At 43.2% G+C, this 21,626-nt stretch overlaps 1 protein-coding gene and 1 long non-coding RNA gene across 6 annotated transcripts in view; one reads left to right on the top strand and one right to left on the bottom strand.

The window, feature by feature from the left end:
- The window catches only part of LOC146396106 (uncharacterized), a 271,106-nt gene that overhangs the window by 157,984 nt on the left and 91,496 nt on the right, over window positions 1–21,626 (bottom strand). The window lies entirely within an intron of this gene.
- The window catches only part of CMKLR2 (chemerin chemokine-like receptor 2), a 54,032-nt gene that overhangs the window by 29,120 nt on the left and 3,286 nt on the right, over window positions 1–21,626 (top strand). Inside the window, exons 1-2 of one of the 5 annotated variants that reach the window (XM_021074589.2) lie at window positions 2,372–2,470; window positions 13,217–13,289. The gene's annotated coding sequence lies outside the window, so the exon portion shown is untranslated. 5 annotated transcript variants of the gene reach the window in all.

The following is a 21,626-nucleotide window of genomic DNA, read 5'->3' as shown; positions in this document are numbered from 1 at the left end:
TTCTATGGTTTTTAGCCATCCTGATTCCATCCTCCTTCAAAGAGATTAAAGAATTGAAACTGGTTTGTAAAGTAAGACCTCCCATTCCCCAAGTGATAATGGCAAGTTGAAAAAGAATAAAAGTAGTAGAAATGACAACCAGATCTTTAGGGGTGAATTTGGGACATAAAAAAATTGTTTCCCTTCACTGTACATAACATATGAAAGAACAATTACAGTGTTTTCTCTCTTTTTTTATTTTTATTTTTTGTCTTTTTAGGGCTGCAGTTGCAGCATATAGAGGTTCCCAGGCTAGGGGTTGAATTGGAGCTGCAGCTGCCGGCCTACACCACAGCCATAGCAACATCACATCCAAGCCACGTCTGCAACCTACACCACAGCTCACGGCAACAGTGGATAACCCACCGAGCAAGGTCAGGGATTAAACCCACATCCTCATGGATACTAGTGAGGTTTGTTAGCTCGGAGCCAAGCCACAATGAGAACTCCCTATATAGTGTTTTCTCTTGACCCTCTATACAACCTCATCCCTCTAAAACACTTAGCAGAGGCAGCACTGCATACGTGCATTGATTGATAGGAGACCATGGCTAAGCTGCAGAATCAGAACTGTACCTCCTGACCCATGACCAGGAGAGCCGTCAGAGTGCATCAAGCATAACAGTAAAGTTACCAAAACAGTGTTTCAGAGTTGGCAGTACTTTAGACATGAAGTTCAGTCACATTTGATGCTGGGAAAACCTTCAGTTTATGGTTGTTTCATGAAACATCTCCAAGTATGAGAAATGTGCCATCATCTGACAAAGCTTTGTGTGAAACTGACATCTCCATGGCGTCAGTTCATTACTATTCATGACTGTTTCACTTGGACCTAGAACATGTAGTAGATACTCGGAAAATATGTATTAAATGAATAAATGCCAAATTTTTTTTTTTTTTTTGTCTTTTTTTGTTGTTGTTGTTGCTATTTCTTGGGCCACTCCCGAGGCATATGGAGGTTCCCAGGCTAGGGGTTGAATCGGAGCTGTAGCCACCGGCCTACGCCAGAGCCACAGCAACGCGGGATCCGAGCCGCGTCTGCAACCTACACCACAGCTCACGGCAACGCCGGATTGTTAACCCACTGAGCAAGGCCAGGGATAGAACCCTCAACCTCATGGTTCCTAGTCGGATTCGTTAACCACTGTGCCAAGACGGGAACTCCAATAAATGCCAATTTTTAACCGCAATAATCTTTAGAGAGTTTTGGCTTATGTTGAGCTAAAATGTCACTTTCTCTCGTATTCTTAGCTTTAGTCTCTGGCTAGATTAAACAGTTCCCTCCTCTGCATGCCAGCCCTTGACATACTGAAAAAGGTTACCCTGCTCTTTGTTTTCCAGGATAAATAGCTTCCACCAGTTTACTCAACACTGCCATAATGTCATTTTAAGGTTTCTCTCCATCCTGGTCCCTCTTCTGGACATGTGCTAGCTTACCATCGTTCTTCATAAACTGTAATTAGCAGAAAAGAACACAGTACACCCAAGTGTATTTTGACCAGCTCAAACAGGGTTGGATAAACACACCCCCAATTCTATTTAAACAGCCAGGGGCAGATTCACCTTTTTTTTGGGCTTTTTTCCTTTTCTAGCGCCACTTCCCACGGTATATGGAGGTTCCCATGCTAGGGGTCGAATTGGAGCTGTAGTCACCTGCCACAACCTACACCACAGCTCACAGCAACACCCGATCCTTAACCCGCAACCTCATGGTTCCTAGTCGGATTCATTAACCACTGCGCCATGACGGGAACTCCCAGATTCACCTTTTTTTTTTTTCTTTCTCTTTTCCAATGCCATATCTCTTTCTTACATTGAGCCCATAGTCAAGGAAAAGCTTGAACTGGGCAGAAATTGAGTATGCCCAGGGAGTGCCTTGATGGTGGGTGGGTTAAGGATCTGGCATTGTCATTGCTGTGATTCAGGTCATTGCTGTGGCGCGAGTTCAATCCCTGGCGCAGGAACTTGCACATGCCACAGGTGCCCCCATAAAAAGATAGAAAGAAACATAACCTGTCCAAAAGTCAGAAGAGGTCACCATAGGACACTAATCTTAGTACCTTTGGTGAATGGTGCACATACTGTGGAAATGCAGGTGAAGGTAGGAGATTGGGACACCCAGGTGCCTCATGTGGCCTACCTTCTCATGGATGGTGAAAAGGCACTGAATAAGCCATTAGTCCGTGTTACATATCTCTTTAATGTAGGCTTACCAAATCCATTTTAGGGAAATAATTCAGGGCCTGAAATTGCTGCCAAAACATATTACAGCTGGAAAAACCTGTTGGAGAAGATATTTTGCTTTGTACTGTAACTGTCAGAAATTTTACCTGTTAAGCAGGTGTTGCTTAACAAGAAAATTCTCAAGTGAAAGGAGACAGGTAAATTCTGAAGAATGTTCTGGATACTGCCTTTCAGTCCCTTTTTCCAGGTCAGTATGGTGGAATTAGATTCTTTTAGAAGTAATAGAATGGCTATTTTGAATATCTGAATATCTCTTTCTAGATCCTTCAAAACTAAAGTGCCTTCAACCCAAGATATCTAGGCTTACTATTAATATGACTATTCTTAGGTGGTTTTAAAGTTGAGCTTATGAGTTCCTGCTATGGGTCAGCTGGTTAAGAACCCGACATAGTGTCCATGACGACACAGGTTTCATCCCTGGCCTTGCTCAGTGGATTAAAGATCTGGCATTGCTGCAAGTTGTGGCATAGGTTGCAGATGTGGCTCGGATCTAGTGCTGCTATGGCTGTGGCCTGGGCCTCAGCGGTAGCTCCAGTATGACTGCTAGCTTGGGAACTTCCTTATGTTGTAGGTATAGCCCTAAAAAAAAAAAAAGAAAAGAAAAGGGGGAGGCTGATAATTGCCTAACTTTTTTTCTTTTAATAACTAGTCATGTCAGTTTAAACGTAGTTTCAGGGAACTGGCCTTTAGGCGTGAAGTGATTTGTCTGATTTTGTCTCGTTAGAGAAGATCTGTGATGGACAGGAAAGCAGAGAACCTGTTCTAAAAGAGGAGAATTTTTAAAAAGAAATTTTATGGTATCAAGTGGTTTGCTACCGAGTTCCTTCCAATTTCCTTCTCAGGAAATAAGCTGCCTGCATTATGTTTTAATGACAGTATATCGTGTTACTTGCATAGGTGCCAAGATATTTTCTGGCTGCTTTCTTGGACTTGAGTCCTTGGAGAAGTGCTTGGCTTTTGAGTTATCCAAAGTACAGACTGTCCCCAACTTATGATGATTCAACTTGGGATTTTTTTGACTTTGCAGTGGTGCAAAAGTGATACACATTCAGTAGAAACTACTTCAAATATTGAATTTTGATCATTCCTCAGACTCTCGATATGCCGCATATAATGTAGCCATACACTCTGTCATGATTCTGGGCAGCCCCTGCTCCCAGGTGGCCACAGAATCATAGGGGTAAACAACTGATCCGCTTACAAATGTTCTGTAGCAGACAACCATCTGTTTTTCACTTGCAGCACAGTATTCAAAAATTGCAGAAGTATGCAACACTTTATTTATTTATTTTTTTTGTCTTTTGTCTTTTGTTGTTGTTGTTATTGTTGCTATTTCTTGGGCCGCTCCCGCGGCATATGGAGGTTCCCAGGCTAGGGGTTGAATCGGAGCTGTAGCTACCGGCCTATGCCAGAGCCACAGCAACACGGGATCCGAGCCGAGTCTGCAACCTACACCACAGCTCACGGCAACGCCGGATCCTTAACCCACTGAGCAAGGGCAGGGACCGAACCCGCAACCTCATGGTTCCCAGTCGGACTCGTTAACCACTGCGCCACGACGGGAACTCCGGCAACACTTTATTATAAAATAGGCTTTGGGTTAGAAGATGTGGCCCACCTGTAAGCTAATGTAACTCTTGTGAGCACATGAACTTAGGCTAGGCTAAGCTATGATGTTCCATAGGTGAGGTGTATTAAATGCATTTTTGACTTATGGTATTTTCAACTTATGATGGTTTTATCAGGATGTAGCCCCATCGTTAGTCAAAGAAGATCTTACTGAGACCACAGGGACAGTGCAGATATATGCCTACATCTACTACTCTTCCTTGTGAACTTCCAGACTAATAACCTTTAGAAGGTCACTTTTATTTTCTGCAGGTGTCAAACCTGTTTCAAGGCAAAGTAACACCAAATATGAAAGGAACAAATTAAATAAGTTAAAATTATATGGAGTTCCCGTCGTGGCGCAGTGGTTAATGAATCCGACTAGGAACCATGAGGTTGCGGGTTTGGTCCCTGCCCTTGCTCAGTGGGTTAACGATCCGGCGTTGCCATGAGCTGTGGCGTAGTTTGCAGACGCGGCTCGGATGCTGCGTTGCTGTGGCTCTGGCATAGGCTGGTGGCTACAGCTCCAATTAGACCCCTAGCCTGGGAACCTTCATATGCCGCGGGAGTGGCCCAAAATATGCCAAAAAGACAAAAAAAAAAAAAAAAAAAAAAAAACAAAAACTTATTTACTGTGTTCAGAACCAATTTGCAAAATAATATTCCCTGGCCTGGGAACTTCCGCATGCCACTGGTGTAGCCAAAAAAAAAAAAAAAGAAAAGAATAAAGAAAAGATTTCTTAAAATATAGTCATGGAGTCCCCATTGTGGCTCCGTGTTAAAGAACCTGACTAGTATCCATGAGGACTCGGGTTTGACCCCTGGCCTCACTCAGTGGGTTAAGGATCTGGTGTTGCTGTGAGCTGTGGCTGTGGTGTGGGCCTGCAGCTGTAGCTCAATTCCACCCCTAACCTGGAAACTTCCATATACTGCAGGTGCAGCCCTAAAAAGATTAAAAACAAAAAACAAAAAAACAAAAAAACCCCCCAAATCAAACAAAAACCCCCCGAAAATATAGTCATATGTTTTACCAGTGTCTTTTCTTGCCTCTTTCCTCTCTCCTCCCCTTCCTCCTTCCCTCTCTTCCTTTCTTTTTCTTTCCTTCCACCCTTCCTCCTCCCTTCCTTCCTTGGCCAAGGAAAGAAGAGAAGAAAATAAAAAGGAGTTTGGGCTATATGCACAAATACTGTCTCTCCCTACTTTCCAATTGCACAAACCTAAATACAGACAACCAGTTACTTTCTCTTTCTTCTGCAATTCTTTCTTACAGCCGTTTTAGGAACTGCTGCATGTTTATAACCTTTTTCTCACAGATGTTACATTTTATAAAATGTGACTCATCGGGGTGGTACTGGTATCTTTAGATGGAAAGAAATCTCTGAGGGATGGATGATTACACAGTCTGGTTCACTCAAAACCTAAAATATTTGAACAGAATATTTCCTGTGGTAAAAAGGCAATGAGATTTTGCCATACTTAAAAGAATCAGAAAGATCAATGGTTTCAAATTCATTCTTTTCTTTGAAAGGAATGAAGGAGGGACGGTATTCTTGTTTGGGGAGGTTTTGTTTTCATTTGCAGTATGATTTTAATTTGTGCAGTCTTTGTTTTGGACTTTGGTCCATATTTTCGTTCCTATGTTCAAAAAAACATTTACTAGAACATTTTTTGAATACCTGCTCTGTGTAAAGCACTGGACTTGGTGCTACTTGCAGGCACAGAGAGTAGTACAAGAGCTAGAATATGTTGTCCTGCTATCTTTGAGCTTCTCTCTCATAAAAGTTTAAACTAAATGCCACCTGTATTTTTCAGATTTGGCACCTGGGGTCCTAAGTAAGAAGGTGACTCATCTAAAATCATACGGCTAATGAAATGTAGAACAAAAACTTAGAGAATCACCTCTCCCAAGTTCCAATGCTCTTTCAACACATCAGGCTGGCTACCTAGACCGTGGACGTCAGTGGGGTCAAGTGTCATGGCAGGGCTGGAACTAGGGTGAGGTAATTGTGGCGAAATTTAACACGCACCAAAAATTTCAGTAATCACAATTAATGCAAAAAAAAAAAGAAAAATACATGCTGAACAAAATATCATAATTTTAAGTGAAGTCAGGATCTGACCCTGTGCTTGATCCAGCTTGCCTTGCCGCACCCTAATCTTGGCCTCACGCCATGCAGTCTAAACTCGTAGGTGAACCAATGGGGAAAACCAACAAGAAAATATTCCTATGGCTGGGATAATTGTAAAAGCGTCCTGGAATGGATAGAGTGGGTTGAGATGTTCAGAGATGGATCGCATATGATCTACAGTAGTGTATTGAGATAAAATAGCTCTCCTTTCTTTTAATAAGAAACAGACTGAAGACCAGATGAACATCTCGAGATGTGATGATGGGCCATGATGGCCTCTAGGGGGCGCTGCTCGCATGATGAACCCTGTTGCCCTCAAGGGCTCTGTTATGGAGAGGACAAAATGGAATCTTCAGAACCTCACAGTGGGGTTTGGTTGGAGGCTTTGATGGGAACTAGAAACAGGTTTAACTTTGCTTCCTTTCTTCTTTCCTTTTCTTTCTTTCTTTTTTTTTTTTTTTTTAGGGCTGCACCGGAGGCATATGGAGGTTCCCAGGCTAGGGGTTGAATTGGAGATGTGGCCACTAGCCTGTACCACAGCTATAGCAATGCTGGATCTGAGCCATATCTGGGACTTAGACCACAGCTCACGGCAATGCCAGATCCTTAACCCACTGAGCGAGGCCAGGGATCAAACCCACGTCCTCATGGATACTAGTTGGGTTTGTTACCAATGAGCCATGAGGGGAACTCCCCATTCTGATTTTCTTCTCTCTCACCCATATCCTGCGCCTGTGTTAAGCCAGGACTTGGATATGCATCCTTTGAAATTACCCTTGCCCTACTAAGGCCAAGAAGAATCAGAGTGGTGTCGCAGAGCAGAGGAGGGGCTCTTGGGAAAATGTAGTCCATGTGTGGTCCAGGTCATCAAGAGAGACCACGATTTGAGACTTAACCTGCTCTGGAGCAGAAAAAGAGATGCATTTGCCTGAATGTCCTCAGAATCCAGCTGTAATGGCTGGATGGGAGTTGGTTTAGGTTCCTGATCTGGTAATTTGGTTCTTCACTTTTCCATATGTATAGTATCTTTACCAGCAGAATCAGAACAGGCCCAGAGATAGACTAAATTCTGGGCCTTTGACACAGCATGACAGGAACTCAAGGTTAAAAATTGTTCTCACAAACTGGGTCCACAGGGCATGGAGGGTGGGAGGTGAGGAATGATGAAAAAGGGTGGAAGTAAGAAGTAGCTGGAGTTCCCATCATGGCTCAGAGGAAACGAATCCAACTAGGAACCCTGAGGTTGCGAGTTTGATCCCTGGCCTCGCTCAGTGGGTTAAGGATCTGGCGTTGCTGTGGCTGTGGTTGTGGCTGGCAGCTGTAGCTCCAATTAGACCCCAAGCCTGGGAACCTCCATATGCCGTGGGTGCAGCCCTATAAAGGGGAAAAAAAAAGAAAGAAAGTAGCTTTCTTTCTCTTATATCACTCTGAGCCTCCTCCTGTCTATCTTCCTTACTTACTGAGACAAGTGTTTGATTTTTGTCTTGTTTGTTTTTTCATTCAGCTGCAAGTACAGCTCTATGAAAGTAAAGTGGAATTGTTAAGTTCAGTATCATCCTCAGAAACTACTGCTTTAACCACTCTTGAGAAAGAATTTCTGTGCCTGGGGTGGCTAGAGAGTGAGAACTTTTACATTTACAAATTTGGATAAGAATCTAACCACGCCAACCTGCCAGCTGAATGGTTTTTGCAATTTCCTTAAGTTTCCTTACCTTCAGTTTCCTAATCAGTATATAGAGAATAAGAGCTCAAAAATTATGTCTATTCTCATGGATTCTGGCCCTTAATGGATGAAGTTTAAGGCCCCCTGAGTGTAGGCATCAGTGCCTTCTAGGGTATCCCCACCATGAGCCATTCAGACTATGCCCAGGCCCCCTAGCACCTACCCAATGCAGTATCTTTTTGTTTGGTTTGTTGTTGCTTGGTAGGTTTTAAACAGGTTTTCTAAGTTCTTGGTTCTGCTAAGCCAAAATTTTCTTGCCAACTGATTTTTTTGCCACAGCTCCAATATTGCAACCACACAGAATAAACACATTCCTTTATCCCTCATCTTCAAGTATCTGCAAACAGCTCTCAGACTCCTGCAGTCTCCCTTTCTCGCTGACTCCTTCCACGGTTCCAGCAGACATCATTTCAAGTCCCTTCACTCTCCAGAGTCCTTTGCTTTGCACCATTTCTTTCTCCAGAGGTCTCAAAATCTGTTTTTTGCAGACCTCAACCAACTTCACTGTACAGACTGACCATGACAAAGTGAAGGGCTGAGGTTGTTAGCTTTACTTTTGTCACCATCAAGCGATTTAAAGTGTTCATGAAGGAGTTCCCCTCGTGGCTCAGTGGTTAACGAATCCGACTAAGAACCATGAGATTGTGGGTTCGATCCCTGGCCTTGCTCAGTAGGTTGAGGATCCGGCGTTGCTGTGAGCTGTGGTCGCAGACATGGCTCGGATCCTGTGTTGCTGTGGCTCTGGCGTAGGCCAGCGGCTACAGCTCCGATTGGACCCCTAGCCTGGGAACCTCCATATGCCGCAGAAGCGGCCCAAGAAATGGCAAAAAGATAAAAAATTTAAAAAAATTTAAAAAAAAATAAAGTGTTCATGAAGAAGGTCTCCAAACCATCACAATAGTGATTTTGTCTCTCCACTGTGTGGTTATCATCACTGGGTAAGTCTTTAAACTGGTGCTTTTTGTCTTGTCTTGCACGACTGTTTTATCTTATACTCCCATCTGTCTCCTTCTAGGTATAAAAAAGACGGAAATATTTTCAGGTGTCATCTTGTAGGAATGGGAGGAAATTCTCAAATTGTAGCCCTTCCCTTCTCCCTGCCCCACCCCCACACGTTTTGCTGCTGTCTTGAAAAAAAACATGACTGTTGCTGCCAAAACAAATTTCCCTTCCATCGGCTTTACCAAGTTCACTAACTACCTTTCTGGATGAAGAGTCGTATTGTTTTGTGAAGTGGCTGCAACTTCAATATATTTTGCACGTTCCTCGAGTATCATTCCTTCTCCATTAGGAGACTAATCTCTTTATTTTAGAAAGAAAATATCTTGATACAAATTAAAATAAGCATATAGTGGCTGCCAATTCATTTTCTATCCTAAACTGGATTTTCCTCCTAGATGTCTGTGAATGTCATCGACAGTATATGATTATGACCAAAACATCTTTGGAGTTCCCACTGTGGTTCAGTGGGTTAAGAATCCGACTGCAGTGGGTCCAGTCACTGTGGAGGCATAGGTTCTATTCTGTCCCTGGCCCAGCACAGTAGGTTAAAGAATCTGGCGTTTCTGTGGCTCAGATTCAGTCTCTGGCCTGGGAACTTCTTTTTGCTTGTTTGTTTGTTTGTTTTGTTTTGTTTTGTTTTCCCACTATACAGCAAGGGGATCAAGTTATCCTTACATGTATACATTACAATTACATTTTTTTCCCCCACCCTTTGTTCTGTTGCAACATGAGTGTCTAGACATAGTTCTCAATGCTTCTCAGTAGGATCTCCTTGTAAATCTATTCTAAGTTGTGTCTGATAACCCCAAGCTCCCGATCCCTCCCACTCCCTCCCCCTCCCATCAGGCAGCCACAAGTCTTTTCTCCAAGTCCATGATTTTCTTTTCTGTGGAGATGTTCATTTGTGCTGGATATTAGATTCCAGTTATAAGTGATATCATATGGTATTTGTCTTTGTCTTTCTGGCTCATTTCACTCAGTATGAGATTCTCTAGTTCCATCCATGTTGCTGCAAATGGCATTATGTCATTCTTTTTTATGGCTTAGTAGTATTCCATTGTGTATATATACCACATCTTCCTAACCCAATCATCTGTTGATGGACATTTGGGTTGTTTCCATGTCCTGGCTATTGTGAATAGTGCTGCAATGAACATGCAGGTGCATGTGTCTCTTTTAAGTAGAGTTTTGTCTGGATAGATGTCCAAGAGTGGGATTGTGGGGTCATATGGAAGTTCTATGTATAGATTTCTAAGGTATCTCCAAATTGTTCTCCATAGTGGCTGTACCAGTTTCCATTCCCACCAACAGTGCAGGAGGGTTCTGTTTACTCCACAGCCCCTCCAGCACTTGTTATTTGTGGATTTATTAATGATGGCCATTCTGACTGGTGTGAGGTGTATCTCATGGTAGTTTTGATTTGCATTTCTCTTATAATCAGCGATGTTGGGCATTTTTTCATGTGTTTGCTGGCCATCTGTATATCTTCTTTGGAGAAATGTCTGTTCAGGTCTTTTGCCCATTTTTCCATTGATTGATTGGCTTTTTTGCTGTTGGGTTGTATAAATTGTTTATATATTCTAGAGATTAAGCCCTTGTCCGTTGCATCATCTGAAACTATTTTCTACCATTCTGAAAGTTGTCTTTTTGTTTTCTTTTGGGTTTCCTTTGCTGTGCAAAAGCTTTTCAGTTTGATGAGGTCCCATGGGTTTATTTTTGCTCTAATTTCTATTGCTTTGGGAGACTGACCTGAGAAAATATTCATGATGTTGATGTCAGAGAGTGTTTTGCCTATGTTTTCTTCTAGGAGTTTGATGGTGTCCTGTCATATATTTAAGTCTTTCAGCCATTTTGAGTTTATTTTTGTGCATGGTGTGAGGGTGTGTTCTAATTTCATTGCTTTGCATGCAGCTGTCCAGTTTTCCCAGCAATGCTTGCTGAATAGACTTTCTTTTTCCCATTTTATGTTCTTGCCTCCCTTGTCAAAGATTAATTGACCATAGGTGTCAGGGTTTATTTCTGGGTTCTCTCTTCTGTTCCATTGGTCTGTCTGTCTGTTTTGATACCAGTACCACACTGTTTTGATGACTGTGGCTTTGTAGTATTTCTTGAAGTCTGGGAGAGTTATGCCTCCTGCTTGGTTTTTCTTTGGCCTGGGAACTTCTATATGCCGTGGGTGTGGCCATTAAAAAAAAAAAAAAAAAAGGACCAAAACATCTTTTGTGTCAAGTATGATGAAATAGAAAACAGAGGTATTTTATGGTAGCAGCACAAACTTCCATTGTGTGTCCCTGGCTTTTCTGAACATCTTTGTCTGCAGAGATTTCAGGTCATGGTTAAAGATTCTAGATGCAGACCAACATAGTCACGGTCAACCTTTTTTTTTTTTTTTGTCATTTTTTGTCTTTATAAGGCCATACCCACAGCATATGGAGGTTCCCAGGCTAGGGGTCTAATCGGAGCTGTAGACGCCAGCCTACGCCAGAGCTACAGCAATACCAGATCCAAACCAAGTCTGCAACCTACACCACAGCTCATGGCAACACTGGATCCTTAACCCACAGATCGAGATCAGAGATCAAACCAGCAACCTCATGGTTCCTAGTTGGATTGGTTTCTGCTGCACCATGACAGGAACTCCACATTCAACCTTTTTTTGTTCTTGTTTTTTAGGGCTGCACCTGTGGCATATGGGAGTTCCCAGGCTAGGGGCGGAATTGGAGCTGCAGCTGCCGGCCACAGCCACAGCCACAGCAATGCAGGATCTGAGCCGTGTCTGTGACCTACACCACAGGATCCTTAACCCACTGTGTGAGGCCGGGGATCTAACTGCATCCTCATGGATACTTGTCGAATTTGTTTCCATTATGCCACAACAGCAACTCCTAAGAGAAGTTTTATAATCTGGTACGTATTCTGTTGTGACTGTTGCTTCCAGAATCATTTCTTCAGTAGATAGCATTGCCCAGAAGACATTAAAAGGGATTGAAGCTTTAGTTTTGACTGCTTATATGTCTGAAAATATCCACAACGTAACTCGAACAACTCAGATCTCCCATAGCTGTTTAGTCATGTGTTCTTCAGAAAGAGTTACAGAAGTCCTATTTCATCAAGATTTCCAAATTAAGTGCCCACTTCTTCCTGCTAAACATTTTTTTGCATACATAAAAATTCCTATTTAAGGAAATGCTGATTTAGGGATTTCTCTCTGCTCTGGCCAAGTCTGTGAAACACTACATTGTTAATGGTGGTGATTCTTTCCCAGATTCTAGATAAAATTTGGAGGAAAGTGAGATAGAGACCTAAATCTTTAACAAAAGGTGAATAAATAGCTTTTTATAGAAAGTAAGAGGGGAGTTCCCGTCGTGGCACAGTGGTTAACGAATCTGACTAGGAACCATGAGGTTTCGGGTTCGATCCCTGGCCTCGCTCAGTGGGTTGGGGATCCAGCATTGACGTGAGCTGTGGTGTAGGTCGCAGACACGGCTCGGATTTGGTGTGGCTGTGGCTACAGCTCCGATTAGACCCCTAGCCTAGGAACCTCTACATGCCTCGGGTACAGCCCTAGAAAAGACCAAAAAAAAAAAAAAAAAGAAAGTAAGAGAAAGATAACCCTTTACAATATTCTATTTTCTCAGCATGCTTGGTCAGATATGAGAATAATTGTGGCATTTGGGGGCTCCCCCAACTGCTTTCAGGAGGCAGGCATCTTACAATGTGTGAACTCCAAACAGATTTAATGTTTTTCAAAATATAAAGCACGTGAAACAAAACGAGTTTTAAAATCTCTACTTAAATCTTCCACTCGTCTGAAGTAACATGCAGCGGAAATGAATCTGACTAGGAACCATGAGGTTTCGGGTTCGACCCTTGGCCTCTGCTCAGCGGATTAAGGATCCTGCGTTGCTATGGCTATGGCGTAGGCCAGCAGCTGTAGCTCCTATTGGACCCCTAGCCTGGGAACCTCCATATGCCAAGGGTGCCGCCCTAAAAAGCAAAAAAATAAATAAATAAATGAAATGAAGTAACACGGAGAAATCCCATTCTCTTTCTACTTGCCCTCTAGCCCCCTCCCCTCTCTCTACTGCTTTTAGTCTTAAACTGGTAGTAATCAATAGCTATAATTATTGAGCATGCTTTATGAGGCAGGTACTTAGCTAACTACTTTTCAAGGATATCCTTAGGTGATCATCACAGCAACCCTACGATTTAGAACTATTATTATTGTCATTTTATAAATGAGGAGACAGGTTTCAAGGGAGTAGGTGATTTATCTAAGATTCCACAACCAGGAAGAGACAGGACTGGGATTTGAAGGCAGACATTCTGATTCCAGAGGCTATAGACCACCTTATGGCCTGATATTTCCATTTTATCCATGTGTTAATTATCTTAAAGTCTTGCAAAGGAATTAAGCCTAAAAGTTTCTCCCTGACCCAAAGTTAACCATTCACTCTTGTTTTCCTCCCAGCAATCAACAGAGCCATACAGATTGTCCGCATCAGGACACTAACTTCTGGGTGAAGCATCAAATCAACTGGTTCGTAAGTAGATGATGACCTTTCAAATGTGTGCTGTGTCCTCTTAAACTGTCCCAGTGAAATATGGGGGTTAGAATATGAAAATCAGCCTACATGTACCTTTTATGAAAAGACCTTGATCCCAGGACTGTAAAAATAGGTGTCATTTCATATCCACTCCAGTCAATTGCATTTTTTTTCATAAAGAAAAAATGTTTTTGGAATTCCTTGGTGGCATAGTGGCTAAGGATCCAGCGTTGTCACTGCTGTGGCGCAGGTTCAGTCCCTGGCCTGGGAACTTCCACATGTACAGCCAAAAAGAAAAAATTTTCTCTTTCCCAACCCTACTCCCTTTAAAGAAGACTGAAACATTAGTATGCCTGGCATAGGCTAGGTTTCCTATCCAAGGTTGGTTTTCTCTTTTTTTTTTTTTTTTTTTTGTCTTTTTACTATTTCTTGGGCCGCTCCCGTGGTGTATGGAGGTTCCCAGGCTAGGGGTCGAATCGGAGCTGTAGCCACTGGCCTACGCCAGAGCCACAGCAACGTGGGATCCGAGCCGCGTCTGCAACCTACACCACAGCTCACGGCAACACCGGATCCTTAACCCACTGAGCAAGGGCAGGGACCGAACCCGCAACCTCATGGTTCCTAGTCAGATTCGTTAAACACTGCGCCAAGACGGGAACTCCCAAGGTTGGTCTTCAATGCTGACTCAATAAAAAAGTTACTGTGAAGTTGGCTAAGCTTCCTGAAAGATTCTATTAATTTCCTTAATGAATATCTTTCAAATAAGTCTCCCTCATCTCCATTCTAACCTCATGGCCTAAGGCCCTTCCCTCTTTGACTTCAACTGCAGCAATATCTCCCAAATTGTTGCCAGATGACTTGACAAAAACAAAAATACAGCGATTCCACTCCCTGCTACAAACACTTTTATTTGCTCCTAACTGACAATAGAATAAAATCCAAATGCTGAAGCATGACAGTTCAAAGGCCTTCATTACCAAAACACTCCCTTTTTTTTTTTGGTTGTATCTTTTCCAGATAAACCAAAGTACTTTCATTTATCCTAATGTGCCAAGGAATATTGTCATTTGTCTTAATGTATGGCATTCAGCAACAAATGGCAGGGATCTACAGACAGACCAGATGCTTCCCTGTGCAAGGACAGGCTATGCCACTTGACAACCACCATTCTATCACACACACACACACACACACACACACACATGCCCCATCCCAGGAACCATCAATAATAGCACACCCCACCTTCGCTTTTCATTTAAATTTCCTTTGCTTCTCTTGGGGGAATAAACAGGGAATCTTTATAAAACACTGTTGTGCCCCAACACCTTCCAAGTGGAGAGTGTTCATCCAAAGGGCAGCAAAATATCCTACGGGTGCCAAACATCTTGAGCACAATCTGGGGTGTGGAATACAGTTTATATTTGATAGTGGAAAATATTGAGCAATGACTGCAAATAATCCCCCCCAACACACACACACACACACACACACACACACACACACACACACACACACACATCCTTTGCAACAAGATTTCCTTAAATAGACAGCTCTTGAAAAATAATATTGGTTGACCCTGTATGTTTGTTGGGTGATGGATCGGCCATTTTCGCCCAGAGTTTCTCATGTCCATTGATTCTTTCTATTCATTCCTGCCATCCAATCAGAAGGAAAGTGTAGGTTCCAACAAGGGCCCTTGTGGTTTTCATGGGAAATACATTTCACAGGAGATACATTCTTGAGTTCTTTTTTTATCAGAGTGTATGGGGAACTCTACACAGGCAATCCATATAGACAATGGTCAGCAACATGAAATCCTTCTCTCTGTGCAATGCAGATTAGAGCTTAAATTTTCTTAAGATTCTCTTAGGTATACATATTTGCAATGGTCCATGAGAACCCATCTAACTCAACAATATGGAACTAAATTAAACCCCTCTGCCTTCCCTAAATGTTCTGCCAGAAGGAATCGTTGTATTTCATCAAGGCAAATAAACAAAATGTTTCCCTCTACAGCCAAACCTCATTTAAAACCACATTTAAAAGTTTAATGAGGCATTCCCATGATGGCTCAGAGGAAACAAATCTCACTAGTATCCATGACGACGCAGGTTCAATCCCTGACCTCACTCAGTGGGTTAAGGATCTGGCATTGCCATGAGCTGTGGTGTAGGTCGCAGACTTGGCTTGGAGCTGGTGTTGCTGTGGCTGTGGTGTGGTGTAGGCCAGCAGCTACAACCCCTAGCCTGGGAACCTCCACATGATGTGGATGTGGCCCTAAAAAAAAAGTCTAATGGCACACATTTCTCTTTTTCTTTCTTTCATTCTTTTTTCTTTTTTTTTTTTTTTTTTTTTTTTTGGTCTTTTTAGGGCCAACCCCACAGATTACGGAGATTCCTAGGCTAGGGGTTGAATCAGGGCTGTAGCTGCCGGCCTACACCACAGCCACAACTCGAGATCCAAGCCTCGTCTATAGCCTACACAACCATTCACGAGTTCATGGCAACACCAGATCCTTAACCCACTGGGGAAGGCCAGGGATCGAACCCAAGTCCTTATGGATGCTAGTGAGGTTCGTTTACCACTGAGCCACGATGGGAATTCCATGATACACATTTCTACCAGATGTCCTTCCCCAAAATCATCTGGATTTTATAGACCATCACTATGCTTTCTGACAGAACACTGGAGTAAATCTATTTATTCAGAAAAGAGTTTCAGCTTTACTATCTCTTAAGTCTGAAAGGTCAGAAACCAGTTTGTTTAACTCAGTAAATAGTTCTGTGCTCCAGAACTAGACACTTGTCAGTGGAGTGTCGAAGCAAATATAACCCAGGAATGTCATAACTTGGTGCTTTACAGCAGCTGCGTCCCTGGGTAAATATGCCTCTTCATGTTCTTTGGCAATAAAACCACAAACTTCAGGGATGCTTCTCTGAACTTTGCTCCACACCAAGCATTTTTCCCACATTTTTAATGGACTTGGGTGCTCCCGTTTATATTCATTTCTGCAATACAGCCTCAAAAGATTTAAAATCGCATAGATCTGTATTAGTCCTTATTTCAGTCAGAAATATTTATTTGCCTTTCAGCAGCACATATGGTTTAAGACAAATACAGTAGCTATTTCCTCTCTTCAGACAAGTTGAAAAGCCTCCTCCTGGCAGTGTTATTGTGCTCTTCCAAGCACTTCCCATTTTTTTTTTTTTTTTTTTTTTGGTCTTTTTGCCTTTTCTTGAGCCACTCCCGTGGCATATGGAGGTTCCCAGGCTAGGGGTCGAGTTGGAGCTGTAGCCGCCGACCTACACCACAGCCACAGCCAACACAGGATCCAAGCTGCATCTGTGACCTACACCACAGTTCACGGCAATGCCGGATCCTTAACCCACTGACCAAGGCCAAGGCTTGAACCCGAAACCTCATGGTTCCTAGTAGGATTCGTTAACCACTGCGCCACGACGGAACTTCCAAAGCACTTCCAAATTGAGAAAAATATACGATACCTCAATGGAAAGTTACTGCCAGCCAAGAAAGACAGTTTGACTTTTCCTGTTTAATAAATGATGTTTCCTTTAAACCTGAATTTAAAGACTTAAATTCACCCACTACCCATCTTTGTTTCTGGTTACTGCCCAGCAAAGCTTTTTTCCATCACCCAGACATCCCTCTAGTTATACCAATGAGTCTTTACTAACATCGTGCTATCACTTCTCCAAAAAAAAATGTATATGTGTATATGTGCATATGTACATTGTGTGTGTGTGTCTACCCACTAGATGCCAGTAGCATTCCCCCCCTTATCTCCCATCCCCTGTTGTGACAGTCAGCAATGTCTGTAGACATACTGTCAAATAACCCTGGGAGGCAAAATTGCCCCTGGTGGAGAACCACTGATGTAGATTTTGGTGGCAAGAAGGGATGGGAATTGGTGTCAGACAATGTTTCTTGGGGTACTAAGTGAGTCATCTAACCAAGGTGGGAGAGAAACCTGGATCCTCCCAGAGAGCAAAGGTGAGGAGTCATGGAAATGAGGTAACAGACATCAGTGTTCTCCAGAGAACCAAAAATATCACAATCTGAAACTGGAATTCAGAGGCAAGGATGAGGAACAAGGCAATAACCCAGTTGCCCAAATCAAAATAAAGTAGAGGGGTTCCCGCTGTGGCCCAGTGGGATCAGTGGTGGCATCTTTGCAGCATCAGGACACAGGTTCGATCCCCACCTGGCATAGTGGGTTAAAAGATCTGGTGTTGCTGCAGCTGCAGTGGGAGCCAAAAAAGAAAAAAGAAAAAAGAAAAAAAAAGAATGGAGTAAAGATAGAACCATGAATCAGGATGACTGCCAAGTTATACTTCAAATGAGGAATGTAGTTGAGTTCAAGTTTGGGGCAAGGGCAGAGCTTACAAGTGAGAGTTGAAAGACCCCAGCTGTATGGATTAGAACACTGACGAAGCGGGAACATAGGGTCTTCTAACCAGAGATGACAGAAAGCAAGATGAAGGTCATTTATCAGGGAGTTTACTCACCATTCCCTCTTAAGAACCAGAAGCTTTGTTACAGCTCCGAGGAATAGCTCTGGTCCTAGACATCCATCCATTATTCTGCTTTTCTTACCATGGTCCTCCTTGGTAACTAATAGAAACCCAGTCAGGAACTTGTCTGTGGCATTTTTTTTCCCAGAAAAAAAAATTCTGATAGTCAACTCTGTCTCAATTCTGTGTCAACTCTGATAGTCAATCTCCTATATCCACTGGTTAAAATGAGGTCTGTGGTGAAGCCCCAAGTAGCATAAAATCTTCTGGTTGCCTTACTGGGACCAAGGAGCAAATCATTCTCAGAGGCCAACTGAGAGTTCCTCTTTCTTTTTTTTTTTTTTTTTTTTGTCTTTTTGCTATTTCTTGGGCCGCTCCCGCGGCATGTGGAGGTTCCCAGGCTAGGGGTCTAATCGGAGCTGTAGCCACCGGCTTATGCCAGAGACACAGCAACTCGGGATCCGAGCCTCATCTGCAACCTACACCACAGCTCACGGCAACGCCGGATCCTTGACCCACTGAGCAAGGCCAGGGATCGAACCCACAACTTCATGGTTCCTAGTCAGATTCGTTAACCACTGTGCCACGACGGGAACTCCCCGAGAGTTCCTCTTTCCATTTTAATGTAGAGCCTCCTTCGTTGTTGAAAAGCTCAGAGTTATCAAAGAGTTTGCCTTCCCCAGGGGTCACAAATTCAGAGCTGGGCTGAATATGGCCCACATTTGTTTTAAAACAGTATAGATTAGAAGTTGGAAACATTTCACTTTAAAAACATAGATTTAAAAAAAAAAATAGATACTTAGCCATTCTTCAAAAACTCTGGCAACACAAAGCCATCATTTCCCGCATGAAAACAGTTGGCTGGAACTGAGTAGCTGGTCTCCACTGAAAGCAAGCCCACTGCTCTTTGGTTCACCCAAATCCCATCATCTCCTCAACTTGGACAACTGCACGAATTAAGCTACTTGCACTTGGGACATTTAAATTATGAAATAAATGGCAGAGGTCATTTAACTCTGTCCAAATAACATAGGCCTGTTATCAACACTACTCTAGATCTGCCTCTCGTTTCCTTAGAAAGCAGGAGGCTTGGGACTCCCCTTTGTGGCTCAGAGGAAACAAATTCAAATAGCGTCCATGAGGGAATCTAGCATTGCCATGAGCTGTGGCGTAGGTTGAAGATGCAGCTCATATCCTACCATCCTATGTTGCTGGGTCTGTGGCCAAAAAAAAAAAAAAAAAAAAAAAAAAAAAAAAAAAAAAAAGCGGGAGCCTTACCAGCTCACCATAGTCAGTTGCAAAACTCGCTCATGGCTCTGCCTTCACGGCTAAAAAGGGTGTTCTTTAAATTGTTCCTTGACCCTTGCTGGGGTAAGAGAGATCCTCCTTCCAAAGCCAGCTTCTTCCTCTTTCTGTTCTCCCTAAAGGAAGCTCCCCTCTCTCTTTTTTGAAAGACATGACAAGGGTTAGGAGTAGCTCCTACCTCAATTGTTTTTTTCTTTTCTTTTCTTTTTCTTTTCTTTTTTATCTTTTTAGGGCCTCACCTACAGCATATGGAGGTTTCCAGGCTAGGAGTCAAATCAGAGCCACAGCAACGCAGAATCTGAGCCACGACTGTGACCTACACCACAGCTCACAGCAATGCCAGATCCTTAACCCACTGAGCGAGGCCAGGGATTGAACCCTCGTCGTCGTGGATACTAGTCAGATTCATTTTCGCTGTGCCACGATGGGAACTCCCAAAAGCATTTCTTGTAACATCTTTTCACAGGAGATGAGCACTGCCAGGTCTCCACCACACTGCTTAAAGGAAACGCCTAGAGAAGCTATATTAGTTAGGGTACAGGTGCACCTGCTTTAACAAAAGCCCAAAAGAATAGTGGGGGAAATATTTTCTCACTTTGTAATCCAGAAAGAGGTGAGTCTAGAGAACAAAGCAGGGCCGCTCTGCTCCATAAGGTCACCCAGGGACCCAAGCTTCTATTTTGTGAAAAATTATGTTTTCCTCATCCACATGATACATGGTGACTCACCACTGCATCCTCATCCAGCCAATGAAAAGAAGAGGAAAAGGGTAGGGGAAGGCCTGAGACTCTGGCATAGAATGAAGAGGTCAAACATCTTGTGTTGCATGTACAAGCCAAGGACTGCCAACATTTGCCAGTGAACCATCAGAATCTAGACAAGAAGGTTCTCACCGAGAGCCCTCAGAAGGCAACAACTGTGCCTACCCCTTGATTTCAGTGTTTTCCAGACTTTGAGATGATAAATATCTGTTATCTGAAGCTACTCCATTTAGAATACTTTGTTACAACAGCCTTAGGAAACTAATACAGCTAGTCTCTAGATATTTGGGGTAGTCTAAGCAAGATTTGGAAACTTAACTTGATCTGGAGGTGCCTAGAAATTGGAAAGCAGTATACCAATATCACCCTCAAGGGTTAACTGACCAACCAAGGACTTGGTAGGGTACTTGCTGAATTCTGCCTTACTTCTCCTTTTCTCCATCCCACCCCTCCCTCTCACCCTCACCAGCACAAAAACATCTGCTCTAAGTCATAGGGGAATTTCTAGCTTATAGTTCCAGTGAAGGGTTCAGCTATGCGGTATTTACCTTCTCTTGAAGATCTTTCTCCAAGCCTGAACTGGTCAATGCATCCAACCTACTCTTCTGCTTTCTAGATTAGGAACTTCTCTGAAACAGGGCTTTCTTTTTTGTTGTTTTTGTTTTAAGTTTTACTGGAGCATAGTTAATCAGGAACAGGGCTTTCTTCTTTTTTCTCTTTTTTTCTTTTTTCGGCTATGCCTGTGGCATGTGGAATTTCCTGGGTCTGAACCTGTGCCACAGAAGTGACTGAGCTGCTGCAGTGACAATACCGGATCCTTTGGATTTTTTTGTTTGTTTGTTGTTTTCTTTTGTTTTGGGGGGCCCCAGGTGTGGCATATGAAAGTTCCCAGGCTAGGGGTAGAAATGGAGCTGTAGCTGCCGGCCTACACCACAGCCACAGCAATGCAGGATCCGAGCCACATCTTCGAACTACATCACAGCTCACAGCAGTGCCGGATCCTTAATGCACAGAGCAGGGCCAGTGATCGAACCCACATCCTCATGGATGCTAGTCAGGTTCGTTTCTACTGAGCCACAGCAGGAACTCCTACGCCGGATCCTATAACTCGCTGTGCCACCAGAGAACTGGAGGAACAGGGCTTTCCCTTTGAAGGGATTCTGTTCAGAAGGATCACTCATCCTCAAGGTACCCGCTTGCCCTTCCCCAAGAGAATTGGGAAGAGGGGTGGTTCATCAGGTCCTGTGACCATTCTGGCCCTGCAGGGTCAGAAATGACATTGGAAGGGGGAAGCCTCTGCCTTGGTGAGGATAGTGATTGTGTGCAATTAAATGTCCTCCACTGGCTTTTTCTATGTCTGGAAAATGAGGTTCTCTCTACTCACTGCTTGGAGTTTTGTAAGGTGACCTCGGGCCATTTTGCTTTATAATTGCTAAAGATCAGGTCATAGGCACCAGGAAGGTAAGGGAGTCCTGGTATCCAGGCAGAAAACCAAGACAGGGAGTTGGAGATTAGGCTGGAAAGGGCTCGACATGGCAGAGGGTCAGCCACCAGAAGGATGAGGAGGGCAGAGTAAGAGCCTACACCTGGAAGAAAGAGGCAGCAGAAAAGAAGCCAGTTTGGGGACCCATGAAAGAAAAGACTTAGTGGCAAGAAACAAGGTTAGATCTTGAAGGTAGAACTGTGGGTCAAGGTCCGAGAGATTCTGGCATGAAGTGACTTAAGGGTGAACTCAC

The sequence above is a fragment of the Sus scrofa genome, chromosome 15, assembly GCF_054392235.1.
Source record: "Sus scrofa isolate SSC_HxYL_T2T_F1_AM1 chromosome 15, Sscrofa_HxYL_maternal_Yorkshire_Landrace_v2.0, whole genome shotgun sequence".
NCBI classification, from domain to species: domain Eukaryota; kingdom Metazoa; phylum Chordata; class Mammalia; order Artiodactyla; family Suidae; genus Sus; species Sus scrofa.
This window is presented reverse-complemented; position numbering and strand designations above follow the sequence as displayed.